We start from the raw sequence: 10,845 nt of genomic DNA on the forward strand, positions 1-10,845 counted from the left end.
TTATCCACCATATTGATCACTCATTATTTATCATTTAATGTTTCGAATAATCAACTCATTACTTGAATTACAACAACAATTGTCCCATGCTCTAAGCATGCACACTTTGTTTCCTATGGTCCATGCTTTGTGAAATAGAACAATTGAAAACTTTTCCAATGATTCTCATTTCACAATTCCTCAATCCCCATTATTAGTGTTAGAACACAAGGTTCTTCCACTACTAGAATATGCTAGATTCTAACATTTTACGCAACGATCCTTTCGTAAAGTCATAGCACAAAAGTCACCAAGACTTGGCTAATGAAATTACAAAGTACTTTCTTAGAAATTGTTACAAGACAATTCCATAGACGTGAAGTCTCACATTCAAAGTACATTCCTTTGAACATCCTTCTTGCATAAAGTTTCTAATCTAGACACAGAATCTCAATATCCAACTCCCAATATGGAAACATTTCCACATTTGCCATATGACAGCTTATTCTTAATAGAATCTTATCTATTCATAATAATGTCGATATGGTTCATCCAATACCATACTTCCAACTACTCGCAAGCGACCAATCCTCGGTGAACTTTGGATCGTCCTTTGATAGTTGTTTAATAATTTTAGTTAAAATCCATTCTAGTCCTTTTTCCCTCTTAATGTGCTAGACATTTGAAAAATTTTAGAATGGTAAATATTATAGCATTTGCAATCGATCCTATACCCGAAGCATATGCATAATGTCTTACATAAAGATATGATACTTTACCAATCTTTTGCCATAATATTTTATGTGTCATGTTCTCACAATTCGAACTATGAAGAGGGATGCCGTAATCATAATCGAATTTTAAGAACACACAATGTATCCTTTGACTGAAAATGTTAAAATTTCTCAATCTAAGCTTTAGATTTTGAAATGAAGTATAATATTCTCTCCCTTAATTATATTAAAACAACTTTTCAACCCATGCAACTTTGCAAATTGAATCTTTGTTTTTCTATAATTAATATTGCTAACTTGCAATACTTGCCATAATAATCATACAAGCATAACACTTATGCTCCCACTATCATGATGATTATTATCATATAAGCATAACACTTATGCTCCCACTAGCTTTGACATGTATTCAGAAAACAAATGAACTTTCAGAAAACAATGCCTATTGAATTTCTGAAATTCATATTTCTAATACCAGATGCTTCGATAAGCCTTTATCTAGACTTCTTAACCTTATACACCTTTGTCTTAGATAGCTCATATGTGTGTTTAAACAATTCAGAACTTATGTTACTAAGTTCCAAATGTTGAAACTAATTGCCAAATCTCATAATTCGAACTATGGAAAGGGATGCCGTAACCATAATCGAATTTGAGAATACAATTTTCACAATTGCTATCTTCTTAAGATTTCTCTTAGTGAAAGCATTTCCTCACAGTCATTTTCATGAAGGAGGGAATCTTATGACACTTAGATTTTATGGTGTATGAGTTCCTATCCATGTGACTTTGCCAAAACCAAGGTTTGCGACAAATCCAAACTCATATGGACTGAACTTTCTTAATCTTGATTTCTTTCCCTATGGTAACACGAGTGCCCACCATGTCTTCCAAGTAGTTTAGTAACTTGTCCTTACATATCAATGTACTTTCCATCGACTAAGGCTCTATTATGCATTCAAATGAGAACTCATAGAACTCACATACGCAATTAACTCAATTGGAATGGCACAAAAACAAAATAATGTCAGCACGATAGGTTGTAAACCTCAAGTCGTGTGCTAGTGATGATCGATAAGGTATATTCTTGATTTGTTCTTGAAACCTTTCAAGACCATTAAGACTCCCACTGACTCCTTGACATATATGATTCTCTTGTCAAGAAACATTTCTTGACAAAGCAAATATTCAAGAGTTAGTGTAGTTCTTATCAAGACAAAACACTTCACATAATTGGTCCTAGTTGGTCTTTGTCTTATCCAAGACAGCATAACTTACCAATTTCAAATGTGCAAGAATAAGAAAACATTTCCAAATTCCACATTTGATGAGTGTTATAAACCAACTTAAGACTTGTCACTCAATGTCACAATCTTGGAGTATGACTCTAAGACTTGATATTGGAACGAAGTATGATTGGCTCTTTGATTTAACCATTTCTACAATTCTCGATTCCTCTTCTTAGACATGCAAATGCACTAAGACTCACTTAGAGGATCAATTGAGATATGGTTCTTAATCATTAAGACTTCATCATAAAACACAATAAAAGGTACTCTCCCTTCTTCTTAGAATGGAGAAACGTTTATCTTTCTGCCTTCCTGATTCTTCTTATTCGTTCTGCTATTGATTGAAACTATTTCAGTTAACTCAGAATTATACTCAATCTTATAAGTATAACCATATTTACTAAACTTTAGTAAATCATGACGAATATCTTTGTCACTCTTGTGGTAGACTTGATCAATGTACGACCTAGTGTACTCGATCTCCTAGTCCTTCAATTGACACTTTGTCAAAGAATTAGTCTAAGTTTCCCAAATGTGAAAGTTTTTCATTCATCATACAATACACATTGCATGATTCCAAGTTTCTGTCCAATTGAAACTTGGGTGATGAGAAACTTTCACTATTTGGTAAACTTTTGATATGTCCACAAATAACATAATTAAGAATCAAATCCATTATTGCTAATAATAGAAACATTCGAACATCAATTTTTCATACATGCCATTGCAAGGATAAATAAATAAGATAAAATCAAAATTCATTTTATTGCGGAAAAATTTTGTCCTTACAATGCAATTCAATTGAAAAACTATGTTATTACATATTTCTTAACAATCTATTCTAACTCCAAGTAGTGGCTCAAGAATCCATTCTTCAAGTAATGCGATCGAAATCCATTTCATCACGATTAGATTCAGCTCACTTCTTCCCTTAAGCTTCCTCGCTTTTCTTTGATCCTACAAAACATCAAAATGTAATCTTATTACATCATGTATTAAGAATCTAGAATAGGAACTTAAAAGAGTTAGATAATGGATTTTACCTGAAGCAAAGCCATACTTCCTGACTCTCTCATCTCTTAGATCTCTCAGGGAGTTAGGGCAACTTCGTCTCCAATGCCCCTTCTCTTGGAAATAAAAGCAAATGGACTCCTTTGGCACAGCACATCGGACAATCACAGACTTAGTTCTTTCTGGACTTCCAATGTTGCCAGTGTCCATTGAAGTTTGGGAGTTTGATTCACCAGACAAATTTGCTTGATTAGCATGCCAAATCATTGTTGATTCAGCAGCTATAAGCAAATAGGTGAGATCAATAAGGATCACGTCGTGGTCCATCATATAGTACTCTCTAACGAAATCACTATATGATTCAGGAAGTGACTGAAGAACCCAGTCAACAGCCAACTCACTTGAAATCTCGACACCCAACATGTTTAACCTATCAATGTGTGTTTTCATCTCTAAGACGTGCGCACACACAGGTTTCCCATCTTCATGTTTTCTTGCCAAAAGGGCTTGAGTGAGCTTGAACTTTTCAAGCCTTTGAACTTGTGGGTCAGGGAGAACAATTGGAGGAGGTGGAGGAAGTGAAGCATGACTCTCATTTCCTTGATCATATCTCGGAACGTCATCTTCATTCGGAAAACTTGTTCCATGGGATTTGGGAAGACCATTGTAAGATTCAGACATCTACAAAACGGGAGAAAATTCAAGTTATGTTGATTAGAATTCTTGATGTAACACCCAAATGAAACATCAAGCTAGGATCCAACACAATACTCTACAACCTAGAAGAGGGATGCCGTAATCTAGTTGCAGAATATTTGAAGGTAGGTAAATGACGATTTACCAATTTCCACCATGAAAAACGAAAAGGAAGATTAAGTTTTAAATGAATTGAAACTCCTAGATCTTTTGAGATTCATTGAACATTTCAATGGCATGTTTAATCTCGATTATGCCCTACTATTTGTGACTGGGATGCCGAGGATCACAAACAAGGTGTGAATAACCATACGAATCACGTGGTGCACCCAATGCTACAATCACCTAATCAATGTGTCGGTTAGCCACACACGCTCCATTGATCTATGACAAACATCGAGTCACCCTTCGCTACCAATGTCATCCCTAAATTAGTGTGCCGGTTAACCACACACGCTCCACTAACGTTTGACAAGGGTACGAAGTGTAATTCCATGGGTTAGCATACAATTTCACATTTTGCCTAAAGTAACTATGATTTGGGAATTTGAAAAAGCATTTAGTTACTTTGTACTTCATTATACTTATAATGGAAGGTTTCTGTCCTATCCTACCCGTTCGGCTAACGACCCTCCACTAGTCAAGAGTGTGGTGCGTAAGAGTGGATACCCATTCAATCGCCATTTTATAGGCAATTTCCTTAAACACCCCTTATAGACCAGCTTCGTGAATGAGGCCTACTAACGGTAAGACTGACTGGTTACTCATACATATATAATATTAGACTTTTAATGTTATATATAGTATAGGGTGTATTTTACACTTTTAAAATACTAGGTGGTTTAACTTAGTAAATTATACTTTTAATTTAATTAAATGTAAACCAGAAACTTTATGGGTTTATTAAATCACCTTTAATTATGCACTTTAATTAATTTAATAAAACCATAAGGATGTAATTTGAACTTTTTCAAAATTAGGATTTTAGAATTTAGACCTTTTTCAAAATTAAACCTTTTAATCAAACAATTTAAATTCCAAAACCTGAGGGCAACTTTTGAAACTTTTCAAAACATAAGCAAGAACATTCTAGATCAAAATACTAATAATAATAATTAACCAATTAATTAGTAATTATCTAAATATGACCTAATTTAATTTCTTGCAAGATAATCTATCAAATAATTCAAATAAATCAAGTTTATCACATAAGGCAATGATTATCTAGTTAATTTGACAATTATCTTTTATTTTGGTAAGGATATCTTTTAAATTAAACAATTAATTTAACCTAATCCCTTAAATCCCCTAGAATTCAAAATTATGGGATGGGATATTCAAAATCTTTAATTACCAAATTTAAACATTTAAAGGATAATTACAAGATATGGCAATATCCAAATCCCTAAAATTTAGGATCTTATCTTGGAGGCAAGGGATTTTCGAAATCCCTAGGGTTTCCTAACCCTAATTTCGAAATTTGGAGGCTAGGCAAAAAAAAAATTAAGAACCCTATCAAAAATCGCCAACTAGGGTTTTGCAACCCTAATTTGCGAAAAACACCATGCCTTAGGGTTTACATGCCATAAACCCTAATTTGTCAAATTCATAAAACATATAAGCATCAAATACAACTGAAACCAATCAAGGATCTGATACCACTGATGGGTTTTATGCATAAGAAACAGTCCTATGTGCTCATACAAACCCTAATGCTTGGATCTAGGTTTCTCTATTGTACATGCTTTGAATCCAAGACTAATAAACTTAGATCTAACATATCATAAACTGAATTAGGGTTTATAGAATCACCTTTGATTGTTATATAGCAATAACAATCAATTCCTGGCTTGGATTGGCCTTAGAAAGCTTAGTGCCTCAAGTGTTGCACCTCTAATGGAGTCACAAACACCATATGCAACTTGGATGAAGAGGAGAAGAAGAGAGGCTGCCCAAAAACGGCTGGAAACCCTAATGCAAGACTTGTCCACGTTTTTGGGGCATAGGGGCCCTATATATACATGTAGGCTATTAGGGTTTACAACTAGGAAACCCTAATATGACTGCTTAGGCCCTAAGCAGCCCATGGACTCCTTAAACATATCCCTTGGACGATTTCTAATGGGCTTCCCATAGAATTCGTCCAACCTATATATTATTAGGTGATCCATAGCCCAATTATAATTATCTTATAATTACAACTTCAGTCCCCTAAGTTTAATTAATCCCTTTTAGCCACAAAATTAATTATCAATTAATTCTTGACTAATATTAATTAAACAATATGATTTCTCCTTTAATATATTATTCTCATAATATATATTAATAAATCATATTTAAACCTTTCTCTCTTTAAATCATCCTACATATTGCTATGGTGAAGGCAACCCAAAAAGACCATGCTCATAATCGGGTCAAGTATATACCAAAATAGTTATGGACTTAGACACTAATCCAACAGTATTTCATGTAAGGTTTTGTATACTTAGTTCACTATAAACAATAGCCCTGATACCAATCTGTCACACCCTAAAACTGAATCGGCGGAAACGTTCGGGTTTGGAGGATGTCATCTGTAGTATCAAAACAATTGCGTCATAGTAATCAAAGTAACACAACCATTACATTGAATATCTATATATATATATATATATATATATATATATATATATATAAAGATATTTACATCTGTTTGATTCATAATTATATACATCAAAAACAACAAAAATAAAAACATGACTCTGTATGCTCCGTCTTCTCAAAAGTCCGTTGAGGTACCTGTCTACTGATTTCCTGAGAATAGAAGTGATTTTGAAAAGAGTATCAGCATTAAGCTGGTGAGTTCATAAGCATGTTTCTGTAATGAAATCTTGTTACGGAATTAGTGAAAAAGTTTGTATGTTTTCTAAGAAATTCCAGTATTTTCTAACATATGTGTTTGCTACAGTGTTCCATGAAGTATTAGTTTGAATGCCTGATTACCACCAGATAAATTGTATATTACAGTTTTGAATGTAAAACCCCTCTTTGTATGAAAAGCTTGGATATCACTAGTATATATATATATATATATATATATGTGTGTGTGTGTGTGTGTGTGTGTGTTAGTCCTATTAATTAAAATAAAACCGTGAATTGAAATCCCCGGAATCCTCCAGTTGTAGTATGAAATAGTTTTATTAATGAAAATAAAACTAAAGAAGAATGAAATCTTGTAAACAAAATGGTTAGTTTATACTATTGTGAGTCGTATAACCATGCTTGATATGACCTAGAGACCTTTACGACGTTCTTCAAGTGTCGAATATATGACATTTTTCACCCCAGGCATGCTTGCCTAACTGTAGCTAGCAGTTTAGGTGTGTGATTATCTCACGCTCTCCCTCCAGGAGACTCTGGTTATACTATGATAGGATTTAGCTCAGTACACCAAAGGGTACAGTTTTGAAGTAGAGTCTCACAATTCTATATAATCTAGTTTACGTGCAGTTCTACATTGATCTATTGTATTTACTTGTGTGTATACTTTATAGAGTAATAATTATACTTAAATAATTATGTAATAAAGATTCATTGTTACCCGAGAATATCATAAACTAAGTTTGTCATAGTTTATATGTTTGACAATGGATAAACTCTGAATTTGTGATGTTGTATTTTGAAACCCCAATTATACCTATTATAGTTTGCACGAATATTATGTATTTGATTCCTGAATTAATCTGAAAACTATGCAATTTGGCAGTAAGTCGAAAACATCCCTTATGCTCAGCATAATACAAAACGGATAAAATATCTAAATATTTTATGAAATGTGGAAACCGTACGACTATATTCAATGCATCAGTTTTCAGTGTTTTGAAATCCTTTTGTATAAATTCACAATTCATTTGTGTTTGGCTTCTACTCTCCCCCTGAAAACATTTAAAACCATAAAAGTATAGGGGTATGAACTCATAGTTGGTTGTGTGAAATATCAGTCAACGAAACTGGGAATGAAGACCCTCGGGTTGATGTACGTGGCACTTAACGGAATCCTAATAATAATTAAATACATATATGCATTTTTTAGTGAAACCATTATTTATAGTGTTGGAAAAACACTTGCTTTTGGTTTAGAAATGTTACCGAGACTGGATTGAATCGGAGAAGTGGTTTTTCATTCAGGTTCACGACTTAAGGAGGGTTTAAGACCATGAAGGGGATTACGGCCGTGAACAGCTCCTTGAACGGTTTATGGCCGTGAATGGTGTTCTTGAAGGAATTATGAATTTCTTAAGGGTTTATGGTCGTGAATGGTTTGCGGCCCTTGAAGGTTTGAAGATTTGAAGGGTTCTCGGTCGTGAACTCAAGAAAACTATGATTTATCCGACCAAAAACGCGTTTTAGATGCTCCACAATAACTCCCAAAGGTGATTCTTGATGATTTTTGGAAGAAAAGAGGGTGTTTTGGTGTTTACGGTTGAGAGGTTAGAGAGGGAATATGGGAGTTTTTGGCCAGAAAAGTGTAAATGAGGGTAGGAATCACGTATACTTAGGGGGGTTCATGGTCGGTGGTGGGCTCGACCAGCTGTGAACTAGTTTACCGTCGTGATCGGGTTTACGGCCGTGATCGGGTTCATGGTCGGAAACTGCTGAGTTTTGAAGGAAATTCGGGTTTTCGCTCGATTTTAGTTCCGACTCATATATATATATATATATATATATATATATATATATATATATATATATATATATATATATATATATATATATATATATATATATATATAATTCAACTATATATCTTAAATGATTTTCCAAACCATAGGAATTTGACGAAACTAAATAAAAATGGGAAATTTATTTAACAGAAAAAGGCTAACTTTAACGGAAAAAGGTTCAGGTTGTCACATCATCCCCCCGATAGAGGAAATTTTGTCCTGAAATTCAAACAAAGAATACAATCAAGGACTCGGAAAAAATGTGGGTATTTCTGTTTCATTTGATCTTCGCGCTCCCAAGTGAATTCAGGTCCCCGCTTGGCATTCCAGCAGACCTTCACTATTGGTATGCGACTTTTTTTCGTTCGTTTGATTTCCCGATCCATGATTTCGACTGGTTCTTCCATGAAGTTAAGGTTCTCGTTGATCTCGATCTCATCAAGAGGAATCACAAGGGTTTCGTCAGATAGACACTTTTTAAGGTTCGACGCGTGGAAGATGGGATGAATGTTGCTAACATCTTGGGGTAAACAAAGTTTGTACGCTACGGGACCGATCCTAGTGAGGATCTCGAATGGTCCTATGTATCTCAGATTCAGCTTTCCACGCTTTCCAAACCATATCATGCCTTTCCAGGGTGAGACCTTCAATAGAACATGATCACCAACCTGGAATTCCAAAGGTTTTCTTCTCTTATCGACGTAGCTCTTTTTTTTATCTCTTGAAGCTTTTAATCGTGCGCGGATTTGTACGATCTTTGCTGTGGTTTCACAGGTAATTTTTGGGCCAGTAAAAGATCTATCGGGAACTTCACATCTAACTAACTGTGTGTCACCCACCTCAGCCCAACATAGAGGGGACATACACTTACAACCATAAAGGGCTTGAAACGGCGCAACTTTGATGCTAGTATGATAGTTGTTGTTGTAGGAGAACCCGACCAAGGGAAAATGGGTTTCCTACGAATTCCCAAAGTCTATAACACATGCCCTCAACATGTCTTCTAATGTTTGAATGGTCCTCGCACTCTACCCATCGGTTTGTGGATGGTAAGTTGTGCTCATATCCAGCTTATTCCAAGAGCCTTCTGCAGTGACTGCCAAAATCTCGAGATGAATCTGCTATCCCGATCAGAGATAATGGACACTAGAACACCATGCAGATGAACTATCTCTTGGATGTAGATTCATGTAAGTCTCTCCATCTTGAATGTTTCTTTGATTGGCAGGAAGTGCGCGGATTTAGTCAATTGATCGACAATTACCCAGATGGCATCGTACCCACTCGGAGACTTGGGTAACTTAGTGATGAAATCCATCGTGATCCTTTCCCACTTCCACTCAGGTATTTTTGGCTGATGAAGTAGACCTGATGGCTTTTGATATTCCACTTTCACCTTGGCACAAGTCAGGCATTTTCCTTCGAAAGTAGCGATCTCTGCTTTCATGTTTGGCCACCAATAGAGCTTTTTGAGATGCTGGTACATCTTATCCAAACCTGGATGAACGGAGTATCTAGTCCTGTAAGCTTCGTTCATGACAACCTTCATGTAACCTCTGAACTTTGGGGTGTAGATCTGGTTCATGAAATAGTAAACTCCGTCTCCTCTGATCTCCAAGTTCTTTTCCATTCCACTCAAGGCTTCACTCTACGACATGAATACTCTTTCCGGCCAAGGGCATCCGCTACCACATTGGCCTTGTCGGGATGATAGCTTATTTCACACTCATAATCACTTAGTCGCTCTACCCATCGTTGTTGCCTCATGTTCAACTCTTTCTGGTCGAAGATATGTTGTAGGTTCTTATGCTCGGTGAAGACAGTACACTTGGTTCCGTATAGATAATGTCTCCAAATCTTTAACGCAAAGACCACTACTCCTATCTCCAAATCGTGATTTGTATAACTGACTTTGTGTGCTTTCAGCTATCTTGAGACATAGGAAATAACGTTTCCTCACTGCATGAGTACATAGCCTAGGCCCTGACTGGATTCATCGCAGAAGACCACGATGTCCTCCGTCCCCTATGGTAGAGACAAGATAGTTGCGCTTCATAGGGCCTGCATCAATGTTTGGAACACAGTGTCTTTCTTTTCTCCCCAACTAAATGGTACACCTTTCTAAGTCAGGGTGATTAAAGGCTTAGTAATCCTTGAGAAATTTTGGATAAACCTGCGATAGTAACCAGCGAGACCCAAGAATTGATGAATTTCTGTGCGTGTCTTCAAAGCTGACCAATTCTCAATCGCCTTGATTTTGGAAGGGTCCACATGTATTCCTTCCTCGCTAACCACGTGACAAAGGAAAGTTACTTTTCTATTCCAGAATTCACACTTTGAAAGTTTTGCATAAATTTTCTCCGTCCATGGAGTTTCTAGCACTAGCCTCAAGTGTTGTCTCTGATCTTCCTCACTCTGAGAGTAGACACATAT

This window comes from Lactuca sativa, chromosome 5, assembly GCF_002870075.4.
Source record: "Lactuca sativa cultivar Salinas chromosome 5, Lsat_Salinas_v11, whole genome shotgun sequence".
Taxonomy (NCBI): domain Eukaryota; kingdom Viridiplantae; phylum Streptophyta; class Magnoliopsida; order Asterales; family Asteraceae; genus Lactuca; species Lactuca sativa.